The following is a 17,900-nucleotide window of genomic DNA, read 5'->3' as shown; positions in this document are numbered from 1 at the left end:
TCCCACAGAGCCGTGCTGACACACGGGCAAACCAGAAGTGCGGGGAGGGAAGGGACGCTCCACTCCACAAGGACTTAACCTCCTCCCTGGGAGGCACAATCCTGAGGCACCCGACACACTCCACAGAGGGCCCCCAGCAGGCTTGAGCCTTCATTGCCCACAGCAGTGACTGGCTCAATAATGCCCCCTTGGACTGGCCTTGGGGGCTTCTATCTCACTCGCCTCAATCCTTCTTGTCCCTGGGATTGTGCCTCAAAATAAACTGCCAAGTCCTAAACCCTTGCCTCAGGCTCTGTGTTTAGCTGGGAGCCCAAAGCTAAAAGACACATTTTTCAAACTGACAAGAAGTACAACAAACAGAAGCCACCTGCTGCTCAAAGCCAGTGTCCTGACCGACATTTGGTTTTTGACTGACACCAGTCAGTGCCTCTTCCATGCCAGGCTCCATGCCATGACAGGCTGGGCACACGGAGATGAGTCAGATGTTGTTCTTGCACCCTGAGCAAGATTGGTGACTTTCCCCAGACTGGAGGGCCCCTACACCCCCAGAAAACTGGCCTGTTCAAAGAAGACCTGACACTTGAGCTGTGTGCTGCTCCTGGAAAGACGGCTGTCTCCCTTGGTACCCCCTACCCAGTCCAACCCAGCTGTCACCAGCCTAGTTGACTTCCAACATCCTTTTCATCCTGAAACTCCCTGCCATGGAGACTGTGGCATGTGTCCATCACACAGGAGGAGAGGACCAAATCCTCAGCTTGCCCGGCAAGGCTCCCGGAACCAAGCTCCCCCCAACCCACCCTCTTACGTCTTCCTTCCCTCCTCAGTGTTCCCACCAACACCCACATGACAATTTCCACTGCTTTGGGTGCATTGTGTCACCCTCCAAAATCTACATACTGAGGTCCTAACCTGCAGTATCTCAGAATGGAAACTGTATCTCAAACAGGGCCCTAAAGAGGTAATTATGGTGAAATGAGGTCCTTAGGGTGGGCCCTAATCCAGGCTCATTGGTGTTCTCATAACAAGAGGAGATTAGAACACAGATGTCCAGAGGAAAGACCATGTGAGGACCCAGGGAGAAGATGGTATCTACAAGCAAGAAGAGAGGCTGCAGGAGAAACCAACCCTTTCTCTTGTTTAAGGTCTCCTATTGGTGGTTCTTTGTGATAGCGAATACACCCCCTCCACACCTCCGTCCTCACCCTGGAATGCCTTCTCCTCCCGCTCAGTTCACCAGGTCCTGTGCCTCTCGGGGCCTCCACACACTTCCACTTTCAGGAGCCTACGTCTCCCTGGAGCCCTTCCCTGGCCATGAAGTAAGTGACTTCCCTTCTTCATCTGTGTAATAGGACAACCACGTCTCACTCATGGGAGAAGGCGCCATAACATACATAAAGCACCTCGTGGTGCTCACAAAAGTTGAGGATTTTTCGGAAATAAAAAACTCCATCTCAACAGCTCTGCTTAGAGAACATTCTGGCTGATTGAGCTAGAATCTGCTCTCCACCCCATTGAGCCCAGCCTTGTGTCTGCCTGTGTGCCCTGTCCTGGGGCAGCCTGCAGAAGCCAGAGCTTAGCCACAGGCCCCCTACCCCCCACAAGGCTCAGCAGCCTCAGACCCTCCCTTCTGACAACCAACAGCACAATTTTGAGGCCTTTTATCCCATCAAGTCAGGCCCCAGAGACAACACATTCACTGTGTCAGCTGGCCCATTTGGGGAGAGTCCAGAAAAATTACTGAATATGCAAAGAGAATGCAAATGAGCTGCTTCTGAGCCCGAAGTGCTCCCTTTGGCATTCTTTAAGGGCCTGCGTTAGCGAGTCGATATAAATGCCTGTAAGTGGCACAGAGCAGCTGTTGGCATGGAAACGGGGCTTCCATGGTGCTTAAGGAGACTTCAAATCAGCCCTGGAACCAACTATGCTAAACATCCTCTCCCTGCGATCTTGTTCACACTCAAATTCCCACTTCAGCTGGAGAGAGGGTGAGCATGGCTTCAGATGGTGAGTGCTGAGTCGAGATTCAAGAGATTTGCCCCAAAACGGACACAAGCTTTAAAGTCACACAGGCCTAAGTTTAAACCTTGGCTCCCAAAATGCCCAGCGGTGAGACTGTGGGTGGATTGCCAGATGCCTCTGGGTCTTCGTTCCTCACTGTAAAATGGCTAAGTTGTGGGGGAGCTGTCCTGAGGATGCAACCACTTAGAGGGGTCCTTACAACCCCACCCAGCCCCGGGCAGAGGCTGCCAGGGACTCCCACGCGCCCAGAGCAAGGCGCAGGACACATGAACGCTCGACATTCTGTCCTCCCTGCGTCCTCCCTCCACACCAGGAGGAAGGAAGAAACTTATCTCAAGTCGATCCATACATCTTGTGGGCTATTTTTATTTGTGTTCCAGGTGAAATAAAACAAGTTAAAGCAGAGCATGAAATCTGAGGATTCCACCTTAAGGGGAAAAAAAATCAACCTTTGCAATAACAAATAGTTGGAGCTGGTGCACTACTTGGGTGAAAATTGTTACCCCTCGAGACAAGTCTAAACTCTTCAGCGTTATGAAAAGTCGGAGGGTTGCTTTGCCACCGAAAATTTATGGCCCCCAAATCATTTCTAAAAGACAGCACACATTCCCAACTGAGGGTTTCCTTCTGGTACAACCAGCTCCCGTCTCTGGGTGAGCTGGGGAGGCCCTTGGCTGCCACATTTGGGGACACGGGGCAGGTGGTTCTTTTCTGTCTGAGGGGTCTGCTCTATGGGGCCCCCCACAAAACCCAGCACATAGTAAACACTCAACAAATATTCTGTCTTTGTGTATTTCTGCCTAGTGGCAGCACCGAAAGATGGATTGGGAGGGTTTCCTCTCCCTAGAATGCCCTTGCCACACCCCCCCAACCAGACACACAAATAGAACCTCAGCTCTGGCTGCTCGCTCACCGCTCACCAGCAGGGGGTTGAAGGCAGTTGTCCCCATACCCCTCCTCTAAGGAACACATTCACCCTTGAAGATGAAGAACCAGAACTTGCCTACACTGAAGGAAACTTCTAGACCAGGTGGTTTATCCCTGAGTTTTATGGATGTGGAAACCAAGGCTCGAGGGCTACAAGGGAATCTGCCAGGGCCACATGGAGGTGGAGCTGAGACCCAAAGTCCTGGCTGACTCACCTGGGCAGGGACAGCTTCACATCCAGGGTGGGCAGGTTTAAAGATCCAGACCCATCCTTCCCTGGCACTGGCCTGTCCGCGGGCCGCAGAGCCTCTGAGGAGAGGTGCTAGCTGCCTGCATACTTTCGCATCTCTGTTGACTTTGGAGAGTGGAGGTGCCCCCAGCTCAAGAGCCTCGATGGGTCCCCATCTCCACCGTGTGGTCAGTGGGCCTTGCTGGCTTCCTCTGCCCTCTGCTAGCCAGCCTGCCACCTCTGCACCCCCTCCCAGATGAGCTGCAGTCTGACCGGGCTCCTCTTTGTCCCCCTTCAGTCGGGGTCATTCTTACACTGTGCCCCTTTCCTGGCCTCCCAGCAGCCCTCTCAGTGCCCAGCCTCTCTCCTCAATGGCACCTCTTTGGGTCTCTAATTTCCCAGGGTTCTACTTGCTGGTCCCTCTGGCTTCACAGCCTGAGCTGCTCCCCATAGCCCACTGCCTCCATCTGACGCCATGCCAGAGGGCAGGGCAGAGCTCTCCTTCCTCTGTCCCCACCGAGCCTAGCAGCAGTCAGCCATGACACCTCCTGAGCACAGACGAAATGCCAAGAGGCCTGTGCTGAGCCCGCTCCAGGCACCACATACTTTAATCCACTCTGAGGCTCAGAGAAGCTAAGTGACTTGCCCAAGGTCACTCAGCAGGTAAGAAACAGAGCAGGGAGTCCAAGAAGGTCAGTTCAGACGAGTTGGGAGTCACAAACGGATGCAGCTTAGGGGCCAGTAGGAGCACATTAATGAGGTCCCCGGCTCCAAAGGGGTGTGGTGGGGGAGGACATGTCCTCCTCCTTAGTGAGGCGTTGCCCCCAGCTCCATCTGGAGGTTAGCAGCTTGGGAACACCAGCACGATCAAAGTTTCTGATCCTTCAAGAGAAAGTGGAAACCCAAATTTGTATAGGAAACCTCCTACATTTGAACGTCAACACCTGCCCTGATGTTTTATGTAACACAAGACAAGGAAGATACATCTGCAGGCCTGACCCAAGCACCGGGGCTGCTGGTATGGGGCTTGGGGTTCTTTCCAAATAACAGTTTCAGAGCACGAGTGTACAGCCCCTTTCTACAGACAAGGAAACTGAGGCCCAGAGATGGGGAAGGTGGCTGTGGTTACACGGGGCTCAGTGGCAAAGCCCAGCCAGCCCGTCCTTCAGCAAAAGGGATGAAAAACAGCAAACCAATGTTGCCCGGCTCCCATCCCTGCATGCACAGGACCTGGAGCCATTTCGGGCAGAGACTAGGGACAGGGCTAGAGAACTCTCTGTGTGGTTAGGAGGCGGACCTAATGTCTCTGGGCCTCAATTAACCCACCTGCAAAATAGGGAAAGAAAACAATATGAATTCTTCCCTTCCTTTCTGACTTTGTGAAGATGATAAAGGAATCATGGGTAGAAGAAACACATAAGTAAACCTAAAATCAGGAGAGGTGACAGGTCCCTCTGTGTCCTGATCAGAGCTTCCTAGACTAAGAAATTAGAACAGGTTTCTGGGTGTCCCAGCCCTTGGCATTTAAAACAGATCATGGAGGTAAATCTTGTCCTCCTCTCAGGGGCTGGGAGCTAGGACCACATTTCATAGATGAGAAGATGGAAGCTTGGCAAGGTTTGGTGCATGTCCATAGACCCAGGACCCGAGGCTTCTCTGGCTGACCAGGGGACGGACCCCCGGGCTCAGCAGGCTGTCACCCCAGTGTGGCTGCACTCACTGCTCCCTTTGAAGTTCAAAGAATGGGCCTCACCCCTCCAAAGCAGGCAGTAAATCAGGCAGGAGAAAGGAAACTGTCCGGCCCGGCTGAGTTATGGCAGCCACGTCGAGACAGCCCCCACCCTCCGGGACCGCCGGCCCCACCCTTACCTGCCCCCGTCCACCCTCTCCTGCCCCCTCTGCCCTGGCCCATCTCCCCTACCCCCACCTCTGGCTCCCAGGGTGTCTGGCTGCAGACTTCTGCAGGACTCTCCCTCCAACCCCATCTACCTCTAAGGCAGTCTGGAGGCCCCTCCACGCCTTCTCTATCAAAGAGTGGTTTGGCCCGTGCTTGCATACCTCCTGTGATGGGAAGCTCTCTCTCATGCCCAGTCAGCTTTGACCTGGACAAAGCTCTCCCTTCCGTGGGTTTGGAGCGGCTCCCCAGTGCTCTTCCATCTCACTCCCATGGGCTGGCCCTACACTCTCAGTCACAGGCCCCTCTCCTCCCCCAGCCCAATATAGCCCTGCAGAGACAGGGGGACAACCATTGCAGTCACCACAGGTGGCTCTCAGTGTCCCAGGCTACCCAGGGAGGCAGACAGAGCCCTGCCACAGGGGGCCTGAGGGTTCTGGTGGAAACTCTAGAGTGAGGGTGCATGTGAATGATTCGCACTTGGAATTGTGTGAACTCATGGGTGAAATGCATGGGTCGGGGCAGCGGGGTGTGCACCTGCGGGAGCTCAGCCAGTGTGCGGCTGTGTGTGACCCCAGCCTCTAAGGATGCGGCCATGAGGCAGTGCATCAGTGAGTGTGCATGCACATGAGCGTGACTGTGCAGTGTGTGCAGAGGGGGCTGGTGGGGCAACAGGGGGAGCTCAGGGTGCCGCACAGTGAGGAAGCCTGAGTGTGGGAGGCTGTGAGCCTCTGAGCATGTGTGAGAACACGGGAATGTGTAAGAGTGTGTGTGTGTGAGTGTAAGTATATAAGAGCTGTGTGAGTGTGAGGATGTGTGTGTGAAGGTTGTGAGAGAATGTGGGATGAGAGTTGTGTGTGACAGTGTTGGTGAAAGTGTGTGTGGGAGTGTGAGTCTGTGTGTGTGAGAGTTGTGTGGGTATATGTGCCTGTGTATGAGGATTGTGAGAATGTGGGTGTGAGAGTGGTGAGTGTGGGTGTGGAAATGTGTGTGTGAGAGAGTGTGTGAGAACTGTGTGGGTGTGAGGGTTGTGAGACTCTGGATGTGAGTTGTGAGTGTGTGGGTGTGTGTGTGTGAACGTGTGAGAGTTATGTGGGTGTGAGGACTGTGTGTGTGTGAGAGAGTTATGTGGGTGTGAGGGTTGTGTGTATGTGAGAGTTGTGTGGGGTGTGTGTGTGTGAGAGAGAGTTGTGTGGGTGTAAGGGTTGTGAGATGAACTCTGGATATGAGTTGTGTGTGGGGGTGTGAGTGTGTGTGTGAGGGTGTGAGAATTGTGTCGGTGTGAGGGTTGTGAGATGGACTCCGGATGTGAGTTGTGTGTGTGTGGGTGTGAGTTGTATAGATGTGACTGTGTGCCTGTGTGTGAGTGTTATGAGAGAGAACGTGGGTATGAGTTGCAAGTATGTCTTGTGGGTGAGTGTGTGTGACAAGGAGGTTGGCGGCTGAGGTGGCGGGTGGGCTGCCTGCCCCAGCCCGGTGGGACAGCCCGGTGGGACAGCCCTGGGCCGGTGGCAGGAACAGTGCTGGGCTCCTCCCTGGATGCGATCTGAGGAGAGGTCGCCGGGGAGAGGTGAGGCACTGGCTGCGAGTCTCAAGCTACTCGGTTGAGGGTGCTCAGCCACTCCAGGGCGCTCCTCTCCTACTCAGGGCCTCCTGGGGCAGACGGAGGGGGCTGATTCCTGACTCACCCAGGATCCCTGGGTTCCTGGGCCGGGGCGGCAGCCGAGGGGGCTTTGAGGGCTGACTGCAGGCCCTGGACAGGCGCTGCCCCAGAACCCACCTCTGGAGAGAGGCTAGCGCCTTCCTTCCAGGCTGCCATGAAGGCCCAGTGCCTTCCTGCTGTAGTCCAGGTCCAGGGCCGCCCTTCTCCCTGTGGCGCTGGCCCAAGGGACAGTCCTGGGAGGCCCTGCTACCTCTAGACCCTCACCTGCTCTGCTGCAAGTCAGCCAGGGCCCCGAGCCAGATGCCTGGGCGCCGTCCTGACCAGCCACTCTCTGGCCCCACATCCAACCCACCGCCAAACCCCTAGGTTCTTCTCCATCTCTCAGCGACCCATCCCCAGCTCTTGGTCTCTGCCGCAATCATCCGGCCAAGCCACCACCACCTCCCACCCGGACCACACAGCAGCTCCTTCCATGACACATTCCTGGAGACACATGCATGTGGCTGTCCACAGATGTGCACATGTGCACATGAAGGCGCCCACATACACACGCACACACACACATACACACATGGACACGCACATACATGCACACACATGCGTGCGCACACACATGCACACATGGACACGCACATACATGCACACACATGCACATACACACATGCACACACACATACACGGACATGCACATACATGCGCACACACGCACGTGCACACACACATGCACATACATACATGCACACACACACAGGCCTGAAAGAGGAATTAAGCAATGCCACAAAGCTCAGAGCAGGGGAAGGTATTTTCCGCGTAGAGTCCCTGGAAGAGGAAGAGAACGGCTGGCTAGAGTGTCTTTCCTCATGAGAACGCTGAGAGGCTGCAACACTTACCTCTGCTTTACAGACGAGACGGACACTCCAAGCAGGAAGCAGCTCCCCCAAGCTGCACACTCCAGGGCCTGGGGTGTGGCCGTGACACTGCCCAGCAATCCACATCTGGCTTCTGCCCTCCTGGCGTCCAGGGCCCATGGGGGTGATGGACAATGCCTTGATGCCACTTCCAGCCAAAGGCGTGGGGGCTCAGAAGTCCAGCTAGGGGTGGGCAGGCTTCTGGAAAGACGTGTCCGTGAGCTGGCCCTTGTGTCCAGCCACAGCCCTGACCCCTGGGCACACGCAGTCCACCCAACCCACTTGCCCCTTACACCAACAACTCACAAGACCAAACCGACCCTTCCCCAGCACCTCTGGGGGCAGTAAGGGTTCCCGCGCCCTCTGGCTTCAGGCTGAATGCGGCCAGGGAGCACAGGAGGAGAAGGGAGGCCGGAACTTGTCCCAAGGCCCCTGTCTCGCGGCCCTCTTCTCTGTTCCTGTCTTCCTCTCTCCTGGCTCCTCAGGCCCAGGAGGACTACCCTTGTGGCCACCAGCCCTGACGTCCTGCACAATGGGCTCTAGACACTGTGCCCTTTTCTCTGGAAATAGTCCCTTGATTGAATATCTCCCCTCCCCACCCCGGCCCGTGCCCTTCCAGTTCAAGTGGGCCTCTGTTTCCCGCTGTGGTCCTGCACCCACTCCCAGGTCTTCTGCAAGTCACTCACACGCTCCCCTTCCTAGGAGGGCTCCTCTCTGGCCTTGCTCGGGCCAGGTTCTGTGTCCCCACTAAGCTACCACAGGCCGGGGGTGGGGGTTACTATTTGGCCACAGTCTGCACAAGGCCCGGGGTCAAGGGAGGAGCCAGCAGCCCACGCAGGCCACTGTGGCAGGAATGGACTCCATGCAGACAAGTTCCCCCTCCCTCCCTCCTGAGCTCAGCCTCGGTGTGCTGGGTCTGGGGTGTTCATGGCACATCCCAGAGAGGATGCAAAGAAGCCACTGGACACAGAGGCCTGGGGTTCAGGACCGAGGTCTGGGCAGCAGGCAGAGCTCCAAGGGTCTCCAGGGTGTGGGAGATTCTAGAAATAGTTCCTTGATGTAACTACCCAAATCTGTGTGCCTCTCTCACTGCCCCCTGCTCCCAGCAAGTGGAAGCTTTGTGCAGGCAAAGGCTGAGAGTCACTTGCTACCTTTAGACATAGAGCAGCAGGCTGCAGTGCCACACACAGTCGGTGCTCAGTAAAGAGATCCTCACTCAAAGCACAGAAACACAATACCTGAGCCCAAGGGTTTTTGGAGATCAAAGACTCCCAGAGGAAGCTGAAAACTCAGAGGTCCACAGGGGCCCAACAGTTGCCATAAATGAAGGGAATGGGCCAGTGTGGGTCATGGGGAGCTGGAGAGCCCCTGTTCTGGATGCAGGGACTCCACTGCCAAGAGCCTTTGACCGTGGACCTGCAGGGGTGTGGGCCCAAGGTGCACAATGGGCTCACATCAATGGCTTCTCCCCTCATCTAAGGCTGTCTTTCTACTGAAAACAAATTGGAGTCTCCAAGAATCTTAGTGGCCCAGCTATGCACAGCACTAGGACAGAAGTCTAGCCCAGGTCCCCAAGGAGCATGGGAGTGGCCGGGCTGGTGAAAGCAGCAGGTGCTGTTGGTGCTAAGCCCAGATCTCCCTTGTCAGGAGGTGCACCCATCCCTCAGCCATTGCCAAGGTCTCCATCATTGACTCACAGCCACGCTTTACTGGAGAAGCATCCACAAGCACCCAGAAATACCAAAAAGGTTTATGCATCATCCCACCCGCACCCCCAGGGCTGCCTGTAGCTGTTACAAGATCCTGTAGGACCGGGCTTCAGCTCCACTGTGCCCTTTACTCCCCAGCACTCCCCATGGGGTCAGGCTGAGTCTAGACTTCTTCTGCACCCTCATGCTTGCTTGGTGTCACCCCCCACCTCACCTGCTTCTCTCCATCAGTAACCACAGGCACCCAACCCCTGTCTCAGGCTCTGCTCCTAGGGAAGCAACCTGAGCAGCAAGGGTGGCAGCGCGAAGACTGGGTGGGCACAGCGAAGGCCTGAGCACACCTGAAGGTGAGAGGAGGGAGACAGATGCGGTGTGCAGAGAAGGAAGCTGCTGGGGAGAGGGGTCCCCATGCAGCGGCGACCAGCAGTCTCCAGGGGAAGTGTCCAAAGACACCAAGTGGATTGATAGTCATTGTCAATGTGGAGGAAAACCAGGGAACCGTCGTTATCACCATCTTGCCTAAGGAATTCCGCAGTCAGCCAGTCAAAACAACTCATTGAGGGCCTGCTGGGTGCTGCGGCTGTGGGGGACACATACAGGTGGGTGAAGCCACAGCCTCTTCGGCCTCATGGAGGTGCCTGCCTGCTTCTATCCTTCCTTTTGCCCACCTGTCCTTTCTCTCCAGATCGCCTTTCAGCCCTTACATTCTTCCACATTCTGTTTATAATAGATTTCATGTGTGCAGCACAGCTAAAGTTTCTTGAAACCCTAAGAGAGGAATCGAAGGAAAGCAGCTCTGGAAAAGCCCCAGAGAAGGAGATACTGAATCAGAATGCAAATCCCAGAGGGCTTCAGAGAGAAGGAGACCCCCTGAGTTGCCCTGAGGGAGGAGCATATGAAGGGTGAAGCAAGATTTGATCTGGGTAAGGGGAAGGCTGTGATTTTTTAGCTGGCAGCATCTCATCTCTCTCTTCAAGCCCCCAGATGTTTCTCAGAATCTCCCCTTTGCCATTCTAGGGGCCCTCTTGGCAGAAAGAGGTGCTCGCCTCCCACCATGGAAGTTCAAGGCTCCAGCTGCCTGCTCCCTGCCCTGTGGCAGCTCCAGGTGGGCATGGATATGGGCTGAGCTGGTCAGATGTCCAGCCCAGGACTCTATGTCTTGAGAGAGCCACCCACAGGCTGCAGAAGACTGAGGAAGGCTGAAGGAAGGCCACATGGTCCCTGCCAGCTCCCTAGAGAGCCCTTCAGACTGGCCGCTTTTTGTAAACATAATGCCAGATTCGGTGGTGGTTGAGCCCCTCACTTTTCTGTCCCTTTGCTCTCTGTAGGCACGTATCTGTGAATTACACATAGTATTATTCTGACTGATTTTGCATTTTATACAGAATTATCAATGGCAAGTATCCTTCTCGCACCGTGCTTAGTCTGGCTCAGTGTTGTATTTTTTGAGATTTATCTATGCCGACCTTGGTAGCTAAAGCTCATTCATTTTAATAGCTGTATAGTTATTCCAAAGTATGACTACCACAGAACTGCCCAGATGAGCCACAGATTTAAGCGCAATAACAAAAGCTTATATTTTAAGCAAGCAAGTTTTGGGTTGTTTTGTCATGTAGCAATAGCTAACTAATGCAGACAACATGTGTCTTCGGATTTAGCCACTACAGACAGAGAAAGCAGGCTAACATGTCTCTTGGTGCCCACACATGTGAGCAATTCTTAGAAGTGCACGCAGAGTTGGTGTCACAGGTGGGGAGAGTTTGTCCATCATCAGCTAATCTGGATCTTCTGGCCGCTTTCTGAACTGACCCCAGTGATTCTGTGCCCTCCCACTATCTCTTCAATGAATTCCCATTTCCCCTAGACAATGAGAGGAACCAACCAGCAGACCTGAACTTGTAAACAATAATCAATGGTTATTTTCTAACTTCATTTTTAATTATTGTTACTGATTTGGAGGACGTTTTGTTACATGGCAATTGCTGATACAGCTACCTAAATCCAGCTGCAATTGAAAAGCACCCATCAGCCAGGTGCAATGGCTCATGCCTGTAATCCCAGCACTTTGGGAGGCCAAGGCAGGCGGATCACCTGAGGTAAGCAATTTGAGACCAGCCAGGCCAACATGGCGAAACCCTATCTCTACTAAAAATACCAAAAAAATAGCCAGGCTTGATGGCAGGCACCTGTAATCCCACCTACTCAGGAGGCTGCGGTAAGAGAATTGCTTGGACCTGGGAGGCAGAGGTTGCAGTGAGCTGAGATCATGCCACTGCACTCCAACCTGGGCTACAGAGCGGGACTCCGTCTCAAAAAAAAAAAAAAAAAAAAAAACACCCGTCCAGCTTCTTAGATCCAAGTTCTTTAAAATCAAGAGAAGGAATTCCCAAGCAGTCACACTTACACCGGCTGGTTGGAGCATCCTCATGCAAAAAAGTGACTATCAGAGCTCTTTAACCCCTCTAAACTGGGGCTCAGAATAACTGGTCCCATTGCTCCTGCTGGAATATCATGCAAAGTAGGGCAGCTCCCCTCCCATCTCTGAGTCTCAGTATTCCTTGTTGTCTGTAAAAAAGGGCACTAATTTCTGACCCACAGGCATATTGTGAAAATTGAGTAAAATGGTGATATCTAGCACAGTTGCTCTATTTCAGTTCCTCTCCCCCTGATGGACTGAGTAAACTGGGGTACACCTCTGTCACTTTTTGGACTTCTTCATCTACAGTTTAGGAATAATCACTACTATCTCAGGAGAATTTGTGGAATAGATGACAGAATGGATGTCAGATATTACATCAGGAAGGATGCCTTTTGTGACAAGTCACAGAAGACCCATTTTAACTAGTCCAAACTATAAGGGGAATTTATTAGATCACATAACAGAATATTCCAAAAGTGGACGATTTCAGGCATGGTTTGATCAAGGCTCCAACTTTGTCTCTCTACAACTCTTTCTCCTCTACAGCCCTTTGGATGTTGGCTGTGCCTCATGGTGACTGTCCTCATGCAGTGATTGACTTGGGCACTCACTATGGCTCCATCACTCTGACAATAGAAATGAGACTGTGCCTCCTGGTTCAGGCTAAGCAGTGCTCATGGTAGAACTAACGTAAAAACAGTCACCTTCAACATGTCATGATCACTGCATAGTGGGGTAAGGAGAGGATTGGGTGTGAAGAGGCCACACTAGGACCCTGACAGGTGTCCAGCCCTATGACAGACATATGGGTTAAGGTACCACCTCCTCTATCACTGGCATGTCCCTACCTGGGCCTCAGTTTCCCCTCCAGTAATATAAGGGGGCTGCCTGGATGTTGCCTCTTGACTTCCACCCTGCCCAACTCCCAGAGCCCAGGCCTTGATGGACTAGTTTGAGTCTTAAGTGGGAGGCTAGGGCCCACTACCTGCCACTTGGGTGGAGTGGGCTCCATGGGCAAATGCGTCTGAACAGAACAAATTGCTAGGGCATTGTTTCTCATTCTTTCTCAGGGTGAATGATTTCCAGCAGCCGACTGGGTGGGTGAATGATTTCCCAACCCTGCCAAGCCCTTTTCAAGACCATAATTGCATTTCTCGTGACAGGTTCCCAGTCGGGTCTCCCCCTCCAGGGCCAAGGTGTGGCAAATTCATAAAGCCATCTATCTGTCTGCTGCCCGGCCACCTTCTGCCCGCAGCCTGGGGTCTGGACCCTTGGGCTACAACTGAAGAACTGAGAGTTCCAATACTGGCTCTCACACTGCATCATCCAACATAGGGTCGCTAGCCGCATGTGGCTGTTTTAAAACCCAGTCCTCAGTTGCACTAGCCACATTCCACGTGCTCAGTGGCCATATGGCTAGTCTACCATATCAAACAGTGCAGCACGGAACATTTTCATCGCTGCAGAAGGTTCTATTGGCCAACTTGTCTCCAGCAGAAATTCGGTGGGAAACCCCAGGCAGTCCCCTCTCCCTTCTGACCCCCGATGAATGTTTCCATCCTTTCCAGCTCTGACCCTCAGTTTCCTCCTCTATAAAATGGGGGCAACAGTGCTAAGGGATATGTTTGTGAGATAAGGGCTGTGAAATGCTGAGCCCTGGGTTCAGGCTCGGGCCACTCCAGGGGAGGGGGAAGATGTCACAGGGGAGGGGCCTTTGAGCAGGCTTCACACAGGGAACTTGCTTGGTGTCCAATGCAACAGTCACTCCTTCTTCCTGTGGGGCTAAAATGCATAGTCCTAGGGAGTAAATGATGATTGCCCGTGCCAATCATGATGCCCATAATCATTTGTCTGCAATGGGGCAAGGGGTGACCATGTGACATCAGGGGAAGTCTGCTGGAGGCTTCTGGGAAAACATGTCCTCCCTGATAACAGAGAAGCACATCCAAAGAAGGCCCCTTTGTAACCTGCACTCTCACTTCCTGCTTTGGCTGTATAATGCCTGATGCTTTTGCAGCCATTTTGGGGCCACGAAGCACCATCCAGAAGGGGAAAGTGAGCATGCTGGGGAAGCTGCGTGGGAGGACGGCGAAGGCTTGTCCCTGATGTCTTTGTCTGCCCCCTCACCTCCTGGCTACTTTAAGATAAAAATGAGTGTCCTTGGTGGATGGATTATTGCAGCCAAAAGCATCCTTAGTAATCCTCTTTCAAGGGTGAGTCAGTTTGCCAGGTGAGCAAGATGCAAAAGAACATTCCAGGCCAAGAGAGCAGTGTGCTGAGGACACAGGGGTGGGGGTCAAGTGCTGCATCCTAGGAATGGAGAGTGGTAGGTGAGTGCGGTTGTGGGTAGAGCTGGAGTTGGGTGAGGGCAGCTCAGTGCCAAATGACAGAGTTCAGACTTTCATTTGCAGGCTGGTGGTGGAGTGGGGAACACCGGAAGGCTTTAAGGGATGGTGCTGAGTTACAGGGTGAACAATGGGTCAGGACAGGTTGGCAGGGGGAGACTGGAGGCAGGGAGGCCAGGGAGGAGGCGGGGGTGCTGATTGTGTGAGGCCAGAGTGCGAAGGAGGTGAGGGAATTGGGAGGGAGGGAGAGGGGAGGAGCAGACAGGTGTTGGTGACTGAGCTACTGAGGTGATGAGGGGAAGAGGAGCTGAGGATGGAGAAGGAACCAAGGACAGGGCCCTGAGGATGTGGACACTGATGGAGACTTGGGGAGCAGAGGGAGCAGTCAGAGAAAGCCAGGAGACGAATGCAGAGAGGGTTTCCAGAAGGAGGGCTGGGTACCTGCGTGGAATACCGCTGAGCCCTGGGTGCTGTCTTCACAATGCATCCAGAGCTGCCCTCACTAGCGCCACCTCCCACCTCCCACCTGAGTCCACACCACCAGCCTCTCAAGCAGCTACAGCCTCCTGCTTCCTCCCTCACTCCTTGCACTCAGTCCTCCCACAGCAACCAGAGGGAGCCTAGCAAAACCTAAGCCAGTCACACTCCTCCTCTGCTCCACAACCCACAACCCGCATGACTCCCACCTCCCTCAGAGTAAGCACCAAAGTCCTCACTGCCACCTTCAATACCCTGAAGACCTGCCACCTTCCACCCCACCTCCCCAGTCTCATATTCCCCTACTCTCTCGCTACGGTGTTTCAGCCACGCTGGCCTCCCCACTGTTCTGTAAATAAGCCAAGCATATTTGCACCTGCGGGACTTTGCGCTGACAGTGGGAACCACCTGGAACTGCTTCTTCAAGATTTTGCAAAGCTCCATCCCAACAATGAGCAGAAAACACAGGTCTTCCCTAGCTACCTCATACAGCACCCTGCCTCCCCACAGCACTCTGCATCCTCTGCCTTGAGTTATTTCTCTTCATAGCGTAAATACTGGGCGATTTAGCAGCTCGAAGCAGCTCCCTGTGTCTTTTCTGTTCGTTGTGGTGTCCCATGCCTAGAAGACGCCTGGCCTATAGTAAGTGGTCAGTGAAATTGGTAGAATGAATGAATGAACGAGGTTCAAGTAGGATAACGACTGCAAATAGTCCTCTGAGTTTGGTGATGAATCCAGAAAGTGGGAGGACTATCCAGCAAGTGTAGAGGACTCATTTAGCAAGTTTGGTGGTGAATGGGAGAAAGAAACAGGATGGGGAAAGGAAGTGAGGGAGGGCTTTATTTTTCTGATGCATGTTGTTTACACATGTTTAAAGGCTGAGTGAAGAAGCCAGTAGAGAGAGAGAGTTCAAGACCCAGGAGAGGGGTGACTGACAAAGCTGGCCAGGGGAGGTGGGAGGGAGACAGACCCAGAGCCTTGGACGGGGGCTGCATGCCTTTGGCGGGGATAGGAAGCGGGGTGTAGAAGGAGGCCCAGTTTGATAATGTACCTCTGAAAGTGGTCCCTGCAGTGGGCAGGGCACATAGAGGATGCACAATGACAAAAGTAATTCAAAGTAGTTTGGTTTATCCAAAGGTGGTTTTGACGGGCCGCTCACATTCCACATAAACAGAAGAGTCAACAATAGCACCTAACAAACCAAACATTGATCAGGGGCCCACTCTCTGCCGGGTACTAGGCCCAGGCACGGGGCAAAATTCTGTTTGTGATGTAGCCCAACTAAGTAATAGGAAAAATGGAAACTCTGAAACTCTATTTTCAACACCACCTCTTTTTTTTTTTTTTTTTTTTTTTTTTGGCTCTGTCACCCAGGCTGGAGTGCAATGGTGCGGTCACTCACCGCAACCTCCACCTCCTGGGTTCAAGCGATTCTCCTGCCTCAGCCTCCTGAGTAGCTAGGATTACAGGTGCACACCACTGAGCCCTGCTAACTTTTGTATTTTTAGTAGAGGTGAGGTCTCACCATGTTGAACAGGCTGGTCTTGAACTCCTGATCTCAGGTGATCCGCCCGCCCTTGCCTCCCAAAGTTCTGGGATTACAGGCATGAGCCACTGTGCCTGGCCCAATGCCTCCTTTTTAGGGATGATGAGAATGAAATCCATGTTGGCCTTTCCTCCTTTACTTGACCACTAGGATGCTCAAAGCCAAATTTGCAGGTCAGCTTGTAAAGCTGTGTAGAATTCTGTGACCCAGGTGGGTGCATTCCTACTGCCTTCCCAGACTTGATTTCTAGTTAGATTTTTATTTTGCCTTTCCCTGAAGTTTTTGTTTGCCATTGCATGTCTGTGGGGCTGCATAGCATAGAAAACCTAAACAACAGTGGCTTAAAACATGATAGAACTAGAAGCCAGGAGGTATACAGAGCAGACCTAGACACTTACTCTACACTATTCCCAAGTACTTGGGCTGCATTCCACCCTACTCTACCTTATTTCAGGTGTGCCCCTTTCTCATGCTCATAAGGCAGCTACAGAGTTCCAGCCACCACATCCACATCCCAGGCAGAAAGGGAAATAATTGCCAGGGAACAAACAACAAAATGAGTTTCCCAGAAGCCTCTCCCAACAACATCTGCTTAGAATTCATTGGCTACAACTGTGTCCCATGTCCACTTGTAGCTGCAAGGGAGGCTGAGAAATGCTTTCTTTACCTGGGCATAGGGCAGCTCTGAACAAAATTGAAGTCCTATTACTGAGAAGAGGGAGGGATGAGTATTGGTTAGCTAAACAGCAATGTCTACCATGGTCACCTATATTTTTCTTTTTCGTCCTTTAGAGAATAAAGAAACACACAAACGTTGGAATGAGCACTTAAGCCCTACAGGTTTCAGGGCAGCTATAAACTCAGTCTGCCTTGTTTGTGGCTCTGTCTTCAGTTTCTGGAGCAGGATCCGGCACATACAGCTGGCACTCAACAAATAATTGTTGACTTGAAAAGGAACCGAGCACCTCTTGTGTGGAGAAGAGTGTCATTATCCCCATTTTATAGGAGAGAAAGCGGCCTCTTCTCCAAACCTCAAAAAACATCAGTCCACAGAGTCACTGGGCTTAAGTTTGTTATTTCACAGAGGAGGAGATGTGGCCCAGAAATGTTAAATGACTTGCCCAAGATCACACAGCAAATTCATGGCAAAGGCTAGAACCTAGGTCTTCCGAGTTTTCTTTCAGATCAAACCTGGTCCAGACAGAACTCAGCCTGAAGATTGTCTAAGGCAGGGTTTCTACAGTCCCCAGAATTCCAGTATCCACAATGAACTGAGACATGGGGCTCCATGAGGTGGGAGACTGGAGGCATCTTTGAATCATACAGCTGCCACAATGCCAAAGGAATGGTGAAAATAATTTAAAAATCACTTTCGATCAAATTCAGGGTGAAACTGGTAAACAATGAACTTGAGGCAGAGAGGGGGGTTGTTTTCCACTAAAAGTCCATTTCCTTAGGTCAAAAACATTTTTGGCAGGATGGTTTTCCAGTAGACCATGAAGACCTGAACATGCCCAAAATATGTAATCCCTTAATAAGTGCCAGAGAAACCCCACGTTGGCATCCTGACAAGTTGCCACCCAAATCACAATACAGTTTCAGCCCCCAGAGAGGAATCAAAGTCCCCCTTATTAAAATGCATTATTTATGGCTTCCAGAAAGTCTTCCAGACCCCTGACAGCTTAGGAATGAGCTCAGAAATTAACTCTTTGATATTATCAGGGTCAATCCATCTCTCTGGATTCTTTGCACCGTGTTCTTTTT

This window comes from Macaca nemestrina, chromosome 2 (assembly GCF_043159975.1).
Source record: "Macaca nemestrina isolate mMacNem1 chromosome 2, mMacNem.hap1, whole genome shotgun sequence".
Classification (NCBI taxonomy): domain Eukaryota; kingdom Metazoa; phylum Chordata; class Mammalia; order Primates; family Cercopithecidae; genus Macaca; species Macaca nemestrina.
Note: the sequence above shows the minus strand (reverse complement) of the source record.